This window comes from Delphinus delphis, chromosome 11 (assembly GCF_949987515.2).
Source record: "Delphinus delphis chromosome 11, mDelDel1.2, whole genome shotgun sequence".
Classification (NCBI taxonomy): domain Eukaryota; kingdom Metazoa; phylum Chordata; class Mammalia; order Artiodactyla; family Delphinidae; genus Delphinus; species Delphinus delphis.
Genome location: NC_082693.1, coordinates 10,112,364 through 10,128,271, shown reverse-complemented (window position 1 = coordinate 10,128,271; position 15,908 = coordinate 10,112,364). Strand labels below are relative to the sequence as shown.

Here is a 15,908-nt window from a genome sequence, read left to right as displayed (position 1 = left end):
TATGCCACTCAATCATTAATTTAGTTTTTCATTAGTTTTAATCCATGTTCCCTAGTTAGATGATGTGCACTGGGAGACTCCCATAATAGCTATCATAGCACCACATACATGGAAGGCGCTCCAATTTAATTGTTGTTTAAATGAAGAAAGTCGAGAGAGGTTTCAAGACGTGTCAGAATAAGGCGCCCGGAGCTGCAGCATCTAAAGAAGTCTTCAAGATCCATGCTCTCCACCTCCAGGACAAGGATTCTCTCTCTTTTCCTTCCTTCCCCCAAATCCCAACTCCTCCAGCTAGTCAGACTGGAGATGCAGATCCTCTCCAACAACCCCTTTGAAACCGTTCTAGAAACAGCAGGTCTATATGCGCAGTCGATTTTTAGAGGTTTTCTTTTAAGAGCATAGGCAGTAATCCCATTGGAGCTGCAGTAACAATCCCCGGCCACCAGAGGGCAGGGCGTCGCGGGAGAGATGGCTTCCCCTCTGCAGAAGTCTTAAAGAGGTCAAAGGCAGAGGCAGAAAGTCGGCTCCGCATCCATGGCCTTCAGGCTTCTTTTACTGCCTCGAGTGCTCAGCGCTCTCCCCCTCTCCAGATGGGCTCCTTTTCCTCCTGTAAAAGATGGGCCGGAAGTTCCTAGAGGCTTACCCTAATACTAACCTTAAATGATTATAATAACGAATGCACTTAAGCTGCAGGATTTAAAGGCAGAAAAGGAGAATGGAGATGTTTCATCTTTCGTTAGATGAACCCCAAACCTGCTTCTCAGTTCTTTTACCAATCAAAAACAAAAACAGAACAACAGAAAGCCCCAGGCAGTGTCTAAACGGACATTCCCCAACAAAGATTGGCCTTTAGGGACCAATGTCCCAAATCCAGTACATTGTAAATGGAATATTTTAGGAGCTACTATTCCTACACACAAATTCTGGCTCATGGGGCAGTCCGCTCGCAGTGTGCTTTTCCGTCATTAATCACATCTTTGTTATGTGATATCCACGTGAGTACTTCTCAGTAGAAGCAGCTTCATGCTCAAATGCTCAAAGCACACTAGAATAAAGCTCCGATTGTCCTGTTCAGTGATTCCAAGTCCTGGTTTGTCACCACCTCGGGTCTCTAGTTTCCCAAAGTTTGTAACGTAGTTTCAAAACAAAGCTATTTTAATTAATCCAAATAAAAAATGCACGAAGTGTGTGAAGTTAAATCAACGGGGTCTTGCTCTTGCACTTCGCAAGAGGCGGTGAACCTCTGGTCTGTGCTGCCCGATACAGAACATACCTGTGAAGAGCATTTTAGCCTGCTCGTGCTCATTAATTTACAAATGTAAATAGAAATAATAAGTAAATAGAAGCACAGTAAAGTAATGAATGCTAGGAGCATTCAGGTGAGGGCTTTCAACGACAAACACACAGAGGGAGCTGAGCGCTTGACCACCTGAGTGTGATTTTTTTCTTAAAGTACCTGTAGCTTCTCTTTCTTAAGAGACGGCAGCGCCCTGCGTTTTAGATTCGTCACTTTTTAAAGAGCGATTGTAATGCTCTCAAATCATTGTTGGCGTTTCTTCACGCTGGGGAGGCAGCTGGAAACAGCCCAAGGAGGCGGAAAAGGCTCTGCGCCTCGCTGGGGCGCCGAGGGGCGGGGGGGGGGACACCCTGAAATACCTGTTGGGGCGCAGCGCTGAAGGCGCGCGGCCGAGCCCCGGCCACGGGGGCCGGGGGTCGGAGATCAGGGGCCACGGGGGCGGCAGGCGGGCGCGCGGGCGCAGAAGGAGGAGGCCGCGGGGCCGACTCCCCGGGCCGCCCGGCTCCTCCCAACGGCGCCCGCGGAACCTGTCCCGGAGCCGCCGGACCCCGGAACTGAACGGGACCCGACCCCCTCCCCGAGAGGCCGCGACCAGGCGCCGAGCCGCGCTCCGAGCTCCGGCGGGCGCACGGCCCCGCCCGGCGCCCACCGCCCTGCCCTCGCCTGTCTCCTCCTTTCCCCGGGGCTCCGCTGAGTTCATTCACTGGGATTGGTTTCAAGTGACGCCATCTCTTTATTTTTAAACCAATGACCTCATCCGCGCTTGAAGTTTCCTGACCAGCGACTCTTTCTCTTTCCCCCCAACCCCCCACCCCCCAGCCCCCCGCCTTTCCCCCTCTTTCTGGGTATCCCTGTTTGGGGGGCTCTGAGCAGTTTTCAAACGACCACCATCACCTCTCCCAACCCCCTCCGCGTCCCCGCCGCCACCTCCACCTCCCAGGTTCCTCGCCCCTTTCGACAGTGTTTTTTCAAGGCTGATCGGGGGTGGGGGGTTAGAGAGAAAGAGCGAAGAAAAGTTGCAAACGGCTCCGCGCGTCCCGAGCCTCCCGCCCCTCCGAGCAGGAGAAGATAATATAGCGAAAAGAAGAGGAGGAGGAGAGCGCGACGGGACGGACGCGAGCGGGAGCGCAGCCGCCCTCCCGGCTCCGTCGCGGCGCCTCGCGGGTCCGGGAGGCGAGGGGGCCCCGCGGGGAGACGCCGTGACGACTTTCGTTCCCCCCCCCGAGGGAGCCGGGAGGTCGGCGGCCCCGAAAGTAAGTGGCCGCGCGGACTGCGGGGTGGGAGGGCGCGGGGCCGGGCTCCCGCCGCGCCGGTAGCGTGGACGCTCGTCCGCGCGCCCCGCCGGCGCTGCCCTCCCAGCGGCCGGGCCCGGGGTCCAGGGCGGGGTGGGGGGGCGGCCGCGGGCCGGAGCGGCGCGCGCGTGGGAAGCGGGGGAGGGGGCCCTGCGGGGGGGCCGGCGCGGGGGGCGGGGGGCGGGGGCCTCGGGCCGGACGGCCGAGTCCCGCCGCCAGGAGCCGCCGCCGACGCGGTCCCTTCGCGGGAGAAGCTGCTCACTTCCAGGCGCGACTGTTACACAACACGCCTGCCAAGTGGGGCCCCGGCCTGACGGTTCCCATTATCCCCAGCTCGCCTTTGGCGTAAGCCGCGCGGCCACCGGGGTGGTGACGGGGTTGCTTTCTTCAGTCAACTCGCTTTTCCTCCTGGGACCCCTGAGGCCCGGTGTTGGGGGCCCGGCCCGGTGCGCCAGTGACTTCTTTATTTACACCAGTCGTAAAACGTGAGAAAGGAAAAAGCCCAGGGAGACGACCGAAGGTCTGTGTTTATCATGTGTAGTTTCACGGAATGAAACACAGGGGAGGAAGATATTGGTGCAAAACTGAAGTTTTCAGGTGCTGCCGGGTTTATTTCCTTAAAACGACAACAGCAGCAGCCCGGTAATTAACTCGAGAAAATGCAAGTAGATCTTAAAATGAATGGATCCTGCAAAAGCCTAAGGAAATGTATCAGACGTCAGCTGCAGAGATCCTAAATCAAGTCCTGGGTGCCTCAAATCGTTTGGAGAAAGCACACCTCCAACCAGCCTGTGATTAATAAAGTAGAGAGGAAAAACCTGTTACATAATCTCATTTGCCCTGGGGTTTGCAGTGCCGTCCCCTTGAATCAGGGGGAAGTGAGTTAAGATGCAGGGTTTTTAAACCTCTGTGAAGTTTTTATTTACCCAGTGCTCTGGCTGCCACTTCTGCTTTAAAAGATTGTAAGTAAATACTCTGCTCTTACGAGGGAACCAAACCTATCAAACCTGTTTAGAAAATGACCAGGTATGTTTCTTTCCTTTCCTTCCGGTGTGTGTGTGCGCGTGTGTGTGTGTGTGTGTGTGTGTGTGTGTGTGTGTGTGAAATTTACCATCCATGAAAGACCTTATGACTAGTATTTGGGGAACTTAGACTGTCAGAAAAATGCCTCTTTAAGCCACTCATCTTATGAGTGCACATAGGTGACAACTGTTTCCTTAAAGGATTTATGCTATTCTGAAAAGAGATTTTTGAAGTCGAGGTAAATTTTTAAAAGAAAAAAAGAATTCTTACCAATTGAATTAGTCATTTGTGAATTATTCACCTTTGCTTGAGAATCATGTGTATTGGATAAACAGCAGGGGAGGCCGGAGTTAATTGAGACTTGTGGAATTCTGTGTTTGGTGAAGGCAGCAGCCTGGAGAAGGTAAATTAAAAAACTAAAAATTTGGGGCTTTGAATGGGGATTTTAGTCAAAATGTGACTAGGCACTGTGAAAGTTTTTTGTTTTTGTTTTTTAAGTAAAGTTCTGGAATTTAACTGAGTTTGGTGACTGTGTGAAACCTTGTTGTTAAAAAGGTTTTTGGGGGGTTAACATTTAACATCTTATGTAAAAACTTCGCCTAAAAGGCACCAGCCCAAAAGTTGGCTTTTAGGTAAAAATAATTTGTACTTATCAAAGTTCTACATGGGGGGGAAAAGTAGAAATGAGTTTATTCTTAATTCTGCTGGTAGTATGGTGAATAACATGAAAAAAAATAGGTTCAAGTGCTGTAACTGCGCATTTGAATGTAAAATAATTGAATAGCTGTAAAGTGAAAACGGTCATGTAAAATTAAGGATTAAGGATCTCTTTGAACAAAAGCTTCATGGCAGTAACTGAAAAGGGGGCAAAAGAGAAGATCCTGTTAACCTAGTTCTTTTCCTTTTTCTTAAACATTAGAAACTCATTTGCGGCAGTGAGGCTGAGATCAAGTCTGAGGTTGGTGCAGAGTTTAGGCTGGGGTCAGGAGAAGGGCCAGGGTTGATGTGTGAGTTTGTTTTGATGCTCTTTTCTATAAACGCCTGTATCGGGAATTTAATTCTATAGAGTTTTTGGCCTATGGGATTATATACTGATGAAACTGACTTACATAGCTGTTCAAAATTAATGTTTTTCTATTTTTCAGCCAATCGTAATAGCCCACTAAAGATAATTTGCTAGCATTACCAGTGTAATATATCCTAGAAACCCAACTTTTCCTGGAGTATCAAAAAAAACAAAAAACAAAAAACAGAGTTTTCTATCCAGTGTTATTTGGGCTGAAAATTTCACTAGATGTGTAATGTTTTTATAATGCTTTGCGTTCTCAAGCAAATGGTACTTTAAATTAAAGAAGTAAATTAATATAGGGTAAGCTGATTTGGATCAGAAGCCCAAGAACAGGGAAGAAATAAATCAGGGGAAACAGAAACCAGATTTTATGACAGTTTTCAACAGATTGAAAAAACTAGTTAAAAAGGCTTCATAGGAAAAACCACAGTTGATGTTTGATTGGCTTTTTAAAAACAATTAACTGTGTCAAAATTTAAAACCAAGACAGATATCCACCATCATAAAAGAAAATGTTTCTAACGGTGGCTTAAGCAAAAATATAATTAAGAAAGTAAATCTTGCCCAAAGCCACATATGATATATTCCAAAGCCAGATGTCACATTTTTTCTGATTATGTTGTGTTGTGGATAATCTGATATTTTTGTACATTTCATTTAGCCCAGATGACCAAGCGTTGGTTGGCTTTGTGAAAGGATATAGGGTTCATAAAGTTTGGCCAGATTTAAAGAAGCAGGCTCAGGCTTTAAGAAGACGCCAGTCTCATACACAAACTGAGAAGTTTGAAATGTAATCAAATAAATGACTGAAGGAAACAGGAGTGGCTCAAAAAGGAGGATCTGAGGCAGATTACCAAGGACAGGTACAAAGAAATAATAAAAGCTTGCCAGGGCTATGATCAGGGAAGAAGGAAATGGGATACATCTTGACATGAAAGGAAAAAGGCATAAAAAGAAAAAATACCCTCCAATACCTCAGCAACAGGAAGAGAGTGATGAAACTTTACCTCCATCTTGATTGGGGTTAGATACCTCATTGTAGGTATCATCAAAAAGTCACAAGATTTTTTTATTACATACAAAAATTAATCTTGGGGGAGGAGGATGGATAAAGTGCATTATGAGTAGCTATAGTTGTGTATATGAGAATGTAAAGCTTGAAATTGACAAAGATAAATTTAAAAACTAGAGGGGGACCCCCTGCAATTTCAGTCGAGTTATTGGAAAGGGAGGGCTATGTTATAAAATGTTGAAACTCTTAACTAAATTGATTTCTGGATTGACTACAGATATGAATGAGTCAAACAGAACGTTTATTGGTGGTGTACTCTTTACACGTCCTGAGGTGGATACCAAAAGTTAGGGGCACGGGTCCCTGCCCAGAATGAGGATTATGAGAATTTTAAAGGGGCTATATACATATGCAAGGATAAACAGTTACCAGACAGCTGGGAAGTGCCAAATTCCTGGTATGAAGGAGAAAGAGACTGGAGAATTGGGGACCTAGTCCTCATAGGGATAGTAGAGTTTGACCCTGGCCTCAAAGGATGGTTAACATGAGTATGGAGGAAAGGAAGTAGGGGAGGTGAAAGGGAGAGGCCATTCATCCATCCATCCATCCCTTCATCCAGCGGATTTGTTTGGAACCTCTGCTGTGTGTTAGACACTGTTCTCCGAGCCTGGAATAGAGCGGAAAATAAGATAAGGTTTCTGCCCTTATGGAATTTACATTCTAGTGGGAGAAGACAGAAGGGCAGTAAACAAGTAAACGCCGCATGGAAAATCTGATGTCAGAGAGTGATGTCTTGTGAAGATAGTAGTGAACAGAGTAGGGGAAATTTTACAGTGTTCTTTATAGCCCCACTTACTCTGTGAATAACCTACTTTGCCTGTGATATCCTGGTGAATAATGTTAATGATTTAACTTTTTATTTATTTGCAGTCCAAACCAATTTGAATAGACGTCTACACATTAATTGACTTCATCTTTAACCAATTTTTTAAAAAGAAACCTACGTAATATTTTGTAGATTGAAGCATGCACGCTTTGAGTTTTTAACTCCTTGTTAACAATTTGTATGCAATTCTGCTGTTATTTGCTAAGAACCTCATGTTTTTACAGTGAGGTTAATGTCATTCTTTACAGTTTACTTAGAGTTGTATATATTGGACTATATACTTAGGCAAGATTCTCCATTAAGAACGATAATCACAATAGTGCTATAAAGTGAAGCTAAACTCCAAGGACAGTTTGTTTTGATGGTACCTTGTATGAGAGCGCACAAAACAAAAGATGTACAGAAACTACAAGTAAGCTCTTCAGCTCAGTTACCAGAAAATGGGGTCAAGGGTGACACCCCCTCCAGGCCTCATCCACATGGTGCAGGAATCCGATGGTAAATTTGGGCTGTGTTGCGCTCTGTGTGGTTAATCATTCTCCTTACAGATTGATAGGGGAGTTAGTGGTCTCACCGGAAATATTATTTTAAACTTAGGATTTTTACTGTTTTTCTACAAGTAGTAGACCTGATACAAAAGTGTCAGTTCTGAAATGGGGAAGTCTGGACTCTGTAGCTGTCTGACTGCCAGGTTTTACTGTTGTTGTTGACAAGATGTCCTTTGTAGTGTCAGCTAAAAATTTCTTAGTGACTCTTTCATGTTTTTGGACACATTTATGAAGTCCTTCTCAAGCATTTTTTAAGAAATGTGTTCTCTCATTCTCCATTCTTTCTGTAGTTTTAAACTTAAAAAAAAATTATAGGTGGAACTGCGGTAAAGGATTTTCAAAAAGGATTTATATTAAGTGTATGGGCCTATAGAACCACATCTTGAAAGTTTTTCTGTATGCACCTAACCAGTGTTCATCTACAGTACATTCTGACACGCTTGGAATAAGCTTATGGAAAATAAAACAATTTTCATAGGAAGTGGGAGATTCTTTAACATTTCCTTGATTTCCTTCTAAACTAGATACTCCATTTAGAAAAGAACTAATTGTAGTGATGAATGCTAGGGGTCTGTGATGTGTGTGATCAAAGCTAATGTGACGTGTACTCTTCAAACATATGTGGGAAGGACAGTAGAAATCAAATTTGTTTTAATGTCTGGGTTATGGGTGGGCTAAACTTCAGTTTACAGAAAAATATAAATATAAATTGTAATGGTATATGGCAAGGTAATTAATATTAAATATCTCCATTCTTCCGCTTAAAATTAATAGGGAGAATCATGTGTAGAGACATATACTGCTTATTGTTTAACTGTATAAATGACCAAAAAATATAACTCATATCTTAGGATAGTGCCTAGCAGAGTTCACTTTTGACAAATGTTTGCCGAGTAAATTGAATTCTCACAAATAGTTCCTTTTTTTTTTTTTTTTTTTTTTTTTTTTTTTTTTTTTTGCGGTACGCGGGCCTCTCACCGCTGTGGCCTCTTCCGTTGCGGAGCACAGGCTCCGGACGCGCAGGCTCAGCGGCCATGGCTCACGGCCCCAGCCGCTCAGCGGCATGTGGGATCTTCCCGGACCGGGGCACGAACCCGTGTCCCCTGCATCGGCAGGCGGACTCTCAACCACTGCGCCACCAGAGAAGCCCCATAGTTACTTTTGATGGTGGTTGCATTCTCTCTCTAGCTTAGAGCACTGATTTTTGAGCGTTGAGTTGAAGCCTGCAGGCGGTTGCCTTCCAGCCTTGGGCACCCGGCTTGTTTAAGCTTTATGCTCACTCTGGGACCTGGACCCTGACCTCACCTCCAGCCTGCCTGACCCTGGGGCTGACCTGACCTCATCTTTTCTGAAATGGCAGGTGGTGGTTTCTTACAATTTCTTCCCTTCCTGAGCAGCTGAGCTATGTCCTCTTCTGGTCACTTCTCAGAATACTCAAGTGTCCCCAGTCTGGCCTATTTTGTAGTGGGTTTCTCTTGGTCTTTTTGTTTGTTGTTTTCTTGGAGGAAAAGCACATTTCTCAGGAAAAATAGTTCTTGACTTTGTTTTATAAATTGTACATGGTATATAAAGCATGGTATTATTTCTTCTTCCTTCTCAGCTTTAGCTGATAATCTTATATTCACTTGTAAGTTAACTGGTGAGAATGATATTTTGATGCTACAAGACAACTAAAAACTAACAAAGACTCTTTTTTTTGGAGGCAATCAGGAAATTAGAACATGGAGTGTGTATTAGATGATACTTAAGAATTATAACTGAAGTTTTTATCTATATTAATGGTATTATGGTTATGTTAAAAAAATTCTCATCTGTTAAAGATACATATGGAAGTATTTCCAGGCAAAATGAAATGACGCCTATTATTTGTTTTTAAAAAGTTCAGGATAGGCACAAACACACACAAATGGGAAATGAAACAGTATTGACAAATTTTTGATAATTGTTGAGGGTACATCGGGGTTTGTTACTATTTTCTGTACTTTTGTGTGTATTTGGAAATATACATAATAGTTAACACACATTACCAATCATAACTGTAGAGGACGGAATTTGATACAGTAAAATTATGTGGTTGGACGTTTGACCTAATTGACCAATCAGAAACTCTCCCCTGTGCATTTTCTGTAAGTTCTGCATTTAGTAAAAAAAATAATTTTTAAATAGGGATAATTTTGTAGAAATATGGTCACAAGGCTAAAACTCTTAACTCTGAGATCTTATAATAATAAGACACCTGTAATTTATAAGTTGTTTTCACATATTTTGTCTTTTATCCTCTGAACAGGACATGAATTACCTGTTTCACAGATGAGGAAACTAAGACCTTAGAGAGACTAATTTATCCAAATCCCAAAGCAAGTAAGAAGTGGCAGCGGACCTGGAGCCGAGACCTTCTGACTCATTCTCAGGTGCCCATCCTGTTATGTACACATACTTAAAAGCACTCTTTTTTGTGGTGTTAAAAACCAGAGGTTTTCTTACGTTTTAGTGTCAGGACACTTTTGCATTCTTAAAAATTACTGGAACCCCAAAGATCTTTTGTTTATGTGGACTATATCTGTCAATATTTAGCATATTAGAAATCTGAGAAATGTTTAAAATACTTATTCACTTAAAAGTAACGAACACATGAAAGGTTAACATAAATAACATATTTTAATGAAAAAGGTATTCCAAAACAAAAAATGTAGTGAGACTCTCTCTACTGCATTGCTACATAGAAGATAGCTGGATTTTCATAACTGCTTTTATATTGTCTGTTGTGACATGTTGCTTTGTTTGAAGTACATGAAGAAACCCCCGCTATACACAGATACAGAGTAGCAAAAGGGTGGGGTATCTTAGTGTCTTTTTCATATAATTGTGAACATTCTTCGATATATCAAAACTCAGCAAGTGGTCGATTCTTAAGGGTTAGTTGCAGCGTTGAATCTGAAACCTTATCAATGAATTTTTTGTACTCTGTCATGTAAAAATCTATTGGTCCACCTCGCACTTCGGATGGATCTCTGACCTGTGTGTGATTTTATGACATCCTACATTGGTCATTTGAAAAATAACAGTTGACTGAGTGTTGACACATTTGATTACACAATATTTAGCAAATCACATTCATTAATATGACCATGAATCTCATCCAAAAAGTCTTTAGGAAGTGGGAAGCAGTCAAGATTTTGGTATGCAGTTCAAGTTTTCCAAAATTCTGATTTTTTCTTGAAAGCTCGAATTTTATCGTCAGCAGCAGATATTGTTAGTTTCTTTCCTTGAAGCATCAGGTCACTTTATTTACTTCAGAGAAAATACCAGGTACCTAAGTCTAAATAATTATATATAACAGTACGTTGTCTGCCAGTCATTCTAAAAGAATGGGGTTTGTTACTTTTGCTAAAAGCAAAGATGGTATTCTCTGGAGAAAGTGTATAGTTTAGCTCACAACTCAACCGCATGAATGCTTTTCCTCAAGACGGCCTATGTGTGAGGCATGTAGAAATGCTTTTTCTACATATTTGGTATGATGAAATGCTCACATTTCATCACACAGATTATTAAAAAGACCACGATCTCAGGAGTGAGATGTAATAAAATTAATAACTTTTACTGTTTTATCAAAGGCATCTGTGAAACGGGCTGTTTAGAAACGATTGATAGTGAAGAGTGTGATTATCACTGGTGGAGTTTTGTACCCTTGCCGTGATTCACGCTGACGTGCCAGCAGTTTTGCCCCCCATTTGCTTTTGTACCATCAGAGGAGATACCAACATGGTCGTTTCAGGGTAAATCATGAGATTCGTAAAGTTATTTAGTACTTTGAGTAATTCAGCAGCACTCGTATCTGTTGCCAAGCATTCACATAAAAGAAGCCCTTCGATGATTAGTTGGCATGGATACTGGAATAATAAAAACAAAACTAAGTCCACCCGTGTCTGCAGATTTGTCCACTTATAAAGCAAAAGTACAGTGCTTAAGGAGAGGTATTAACTTGTAGACATTAACATTTAATTTGATGAGCTGCTGCATCATTGGAAGGGCCACTGCTGTGATTTCTTTTACTGACCCTTCGCCCAGCAGACATTCAGCAGTGTCAGCGGGGCGAAGCTTTCTTAGTTTCTCAGCTATCCCGTGCGCCGCTCCAACCCGTGCATTCTGACCATTTACTTTTATGATGCTTTTTCACTTCTAATTTGAAAACAGTCTTTTGCTCTGAAGAGCTCATCACGTCAAACTTTAAAACATTCCATTTTTTTTTCTTTAAACCCTCAGTGAATTCATTGGATGATAATGAGGTAGTGGAGATTATAGCCGATATAACCAAAGATTGCTCTTGCTAGGAACATAGAAGTACTGAGCACACACTGAAAACATGCATATTTATACCTTAAACTTGCTACCTTAGAACATTCTAAACACAAGAATATACAAGCATATGTTTCCTTAGCTGTCAGAATGATACATTATCATCACGCACTGTATATTCTCTGGATTCACTGTTGTGAAAAAGGCAGGTAACATCTTTGTATTACTAAAAGGAGTTTTGACATTGTGGATCCCCTGAAAAGGTCTCGGGGACCTCACACCGGGGCATCTCTGGATCACACTTTGAAAATGCTGATGTAAACTGGTGCCCTGTCCTAACATATTTTTAGAGGAGTCTAACATAGACATCTGTATCAATAAAGTAATGTTTCCATCTTAGCTGATTAATTTGTCAGCAAGAGGGAAATATGTTAGTGTGTGGGACGAGCCATGTGGTCCGGAGATCATAGTGGTGGAAGGTGGTGTAACCTCAGAGAGTGGTGGGTAAAGGGTAGACAGAGGGTGGAGTTGGTAAAAAGCGCTTTACGACTTAACAAAAAATGAGCATTTGTTCTCTCTGTATTTTTTTTTTTAAGCTAAAAAAGCACTGGGTCTACATATATACGTTCATACTCATTTGTATCTATGCTCAAAATCAGGGTACTCAGCCATTTTTTTCCTTGAGTGACAGCAGGGGAGAGAAGCTAGCACACCTGAGAGGAAAACAGATGTTCACGGCCATTGTCCGTTTCTTCCAACCAGGGAGGCTGTGAATGGAGTAGACATTAGTGATCACAGGCGGCGCTGCAGGCAGAACTGGGCTGTGGGCAGAGATGGAGATGAATGATGGGGGGCAGAGGAAGACTGTGGGGTGAACACAGGGAGAACGGGGCCCAGGGACATACAGAGGTGGATGCAGCTGGAGTCATGGAGATGAACGTATATTTGAAAGATTTCCATCAAAATACAGTTAAAATAACTATTGAAATAACTGTACTGGATAGTCTGACTTCGAATGTCTTACCAGTATTCAAATTCTATTATTATACCCTGTGCAGGAGAAAACAGCAGTGCCATGAATTTGGTGTACTGCTGGTAAGTCTCTAAGCTTCGGTTACAGGCATCAGTATGTGAAAATGTTGACTGGGCCAGATCTGGGGCTGCAAATTCAAGAATGAAATTTTAATATTTAATTTTTTACTAACAGGCAATTATGATTAAAGGAGACAGAAGAATTTAGTTCAGATAGGTATCATTCATCAGTTTGTTATTGATGTGGTACTCGTTTCCAGAAAGGATTTGAGATGGCAGAAGGAAGGATCAAAGTCAGTAATCAAGAGCAAACACGATTCTGAGTCATGTTTTTTTCCCTTATGTTTTATCTACTGGTGACGTTTATTTTAATAGGGTCATATAGTTGAGGTACTGTGACTATAAAGTAATTAAACTGGTCTCTGTTAACTATGCAGGAGACATATAATCTTGTCACTTTTTAGTTGCATATGTATAAGTACAGTATACATTTGTAATGGGAGTGCTTGGGCAAGAGAATCATAGGGCACACAAAGTATCTTTTTAAATTCAGTACTGCTTTCAGCTGTAGTTAACAGAAAGCCATGGGCAGAAGCTTAAACCATAATAAGCTATTTATTATTATGCAGTTCACAGAAGTTCAGAGGTAGGTGGTCTCAGGAGGTCCAGCTGCTCAGCAGTGTCCTCAGGGCCCCAGGTTCTCTGCCGTCTTTTGCATGTTCCCTTACTGCCACCAGGTCACAAAATGGCTGCCTCAGCTCTAGGCATCACATCCCCTTTCAAGGCAAGAAGGAGGAAGTAGAGCAAGCAGTCCCTATTCCTGTGCTTGCCTGACAGAGAACAAAATCTTTCCCAGAAGCTTCCATCCAGTTTTTGCTGAAGTCTCTTTTGCTTGAACTGTTTCACACAAGACCGCCTCCCCTCCCAGGAGATACTGGGCAAATGAGTGTAGGTACAAGGGGAATGGGTACCAGGTTTGGTGTAACGCACATCGTGTATCATTTCTTAGGCTTAGACACATTGCTTGCTGCCCAGGAAAAACTGGGACTCAGCCATTAGAGGGGAGGAGATGTCTCTTGGGTGGCTGGCTGTGTGTCTGTCACAAATATGCAGAAAGGAAAGCACGGAGTATTCAGTAGCTCAATACATCAACTCTCCTTTAGTTCGGAGACTATTTTATGTGTTTCCTTCTTTCTTACACGTTCCTTTTTCTTTCTTATTTTAGTGGAAGGTTACACAGACCTGAATCCCAGTTAGTCGTAGAGCTAATTTAGAGACAATTAGGTGTCAACTTCCTCAACTGTGAAATAAGAATATTGTATTAGATAATCTCTGAGGTACCTTCCGGTTTAAACATTCTTATCTCTTCTTTTGTTCCTGTCTTTTGAGATCATTTCACATTTCTATCTTTTTAATCAAAAAAAGTGGACAGGGGAATTCCCTGGAGGTCCAGTGGTTAGGACTCTGGACTTCCACTGCTGGGGGCCCAGGATTGATCCCTGGTTGGGGAACTAAGATCCCACAAGCCACACGGTGTGGCCAAAAGAAAAAAGAAAAAAAAGTGGACAGGATTAGAGAGAGGATATAGAAGGGTTTGGTGTTTTATAGTCATCTTGATAGCTGGGCAGTGTCTCTAATAAAGATCTTGATGATATAGAAGGTTGAAGCTTAAAATTAGGTTTTGGCTTTTTGGCAGTTAGGTAATATGATATTATTTATGCCCCAGATTTCCATTGAAAGTGGAAAGCTAATAGCATTTTTATTTTAATAGGGGAACATATACATATACGTGTACAGTCTGTAATCAAAATAGCCTCAGTACTGTGTTCTAAGAAAATGCCATCTGACCCAGCAGAGGAAGCATTTGAAGCACTGTAGGTTAAAACCTGGTAGAACACCGCCTTTTGTTTATGGAGCATTTGTTCTTATTTGTTAATAGTGTTTGCACTGCATATTTGCCTTAGATAAAATTAGAGGACAGCTAAAGGAGAGTGATACCCTTCATGCGTTGTAACAACTGAACTTGACTCGAATGAGGCAGAACCTTTGATGTTTCAAATGACTTGAAATGGGATTCTGCTTGTGTTTCAGAGAGAGCGGTGATCTGGCTCCTCCCACAGAATCCCGTCAAGATTATATGAATCCGGATATACAGTGAGTTGAAAATCATATTCCCAATTCTAACAAATTACCAAGCAATTACACTGCTTATAAAGGAGGCTGTTGAAATGTTAACCTAAAAAGGATTAGTCTTCTATCCAACAAAAATCTTATAGAAGGATCCCAATGCAGTTTATTGTGTTTTATCAGTATTGGGAGATCCTGGAGATAAACATTATTAACTCTGGCATTCAAAGGGGCCAAAAGACATCTGCAGTTTGGAGTGTAATTTTAAGAATAAAATGGGGGTATGTATATATATTTAATAGCTGTTTTAAACAGCTCAGGGGCAGCGTCTAATTTCATTACTGTAGAATATCCAAATAACAGAAACTTTTCCTTCTACTGAAACCCTTTTAACTACATAATTAAAGCAGTTGTTTTCATTTTTCATTATGTGAGTGACTAAGAGCCTTGTTAATGTAAATATTCCGGAAGCTTGATTTTATAGCTTCTTGGTTTTATAACCAACAATAAAAATCGTGTACAGTGGAAAACCCCTTCTTCTCTTGAATACAGTCCTAGCTGAAGGACAAACTCAAGCAATTTTTTCTGGCAAACGAATGACCTGTTTGGCAGGATCTTAGATGCTGCCAGTGGCTGTCTCATTATAGAATGTAATTAACATGATGTTAAGGTGACACAGTATATGGTGGGGGGTTGGATTTCCAGGTACCAAGTGTTAGGCAGTATCGTATCCACTTGCCAGGAAAAAGTAGTTTTATACAAGTTCTTAATAAAAGTTATTGTGAAATCAGTGGAGATTTTTATTGTACAAATGACCTTAGTTCATTTATTACAATGAGCACTTGGGCTTCTGAGTCTGGTAGGCTTTTCTTCTGGACCAAAGATCCATCCTTTTGGCCAGTGGTCATCGGCATGTCACTGTTACCAGCATGAACAGGTATTACTGAGTGACGTCTGAGAGTGAGGTATTAGAAGGGATGCAAAGAAGTGTAGCCTGTGACCTTGGTCAGCCAGGAGTTTATGCTTGTTGCTAGCACCTCTTGATTGACTATCTGCTCTTCATGGTTTAAGCAAATCACTAGGAAACATGTTATTCTTTGCCCTAGGGGCTCTTCATCCAGGGGTCCAGCACATCAGTCTCCACTCTCCTAGGCTGAGGGGTGAAGTCACAGTCAGAAGTGGAGGTCAGTCCATCTGAAGTCCTCTCCTGGCCATTCCCCCCTCTCACCTGTGACTGCAGAGCAGCCCTGCTCGCCGCATGTAGGAGTCGAGTGCTTGTTGGCTGCTACCGTAGGCTAGTTTAGGGGAAGGAAGACAGTGTCCTGG

General features: G+C 42.4%; 1 protein-coding gene across 8 annotated transcripts in view; it reads left to right on the top strand.

Moving 5' to 3' along the window:
• The window catches only part of DUSP16 (dual specificity phosphatase 16), a 119,775-nt gene that overhangs the window by 32,888 nt on the left and 70,979 nt on the right, over window positions 1–15,908 (top strand). The window contains exons 1-3 of one of the 8 annotated variants that reach the window (XM_060024308.1): window positions 1,941–2,550; window positions 9,415–9,538; window positions 14,547–14,609. The gene's annotated coding sequence lies outside the window, so the exon portion shown is untranslated. Of the gene's footprint in view, window positions 1–1,940; window positions 2,551–2,803; window positions 3,616–3,635; window positions 4,016–4,927; window positions 5,545–9,414; window positions 9,539–14,546; window positions 14,610–15,908 lie in introns of those variants that run through there. The other 7 variants (XM_060024311.1, XM_060024309.1, XM_060024310.1 and 4 more) reach the window with 7 other exon arrangements.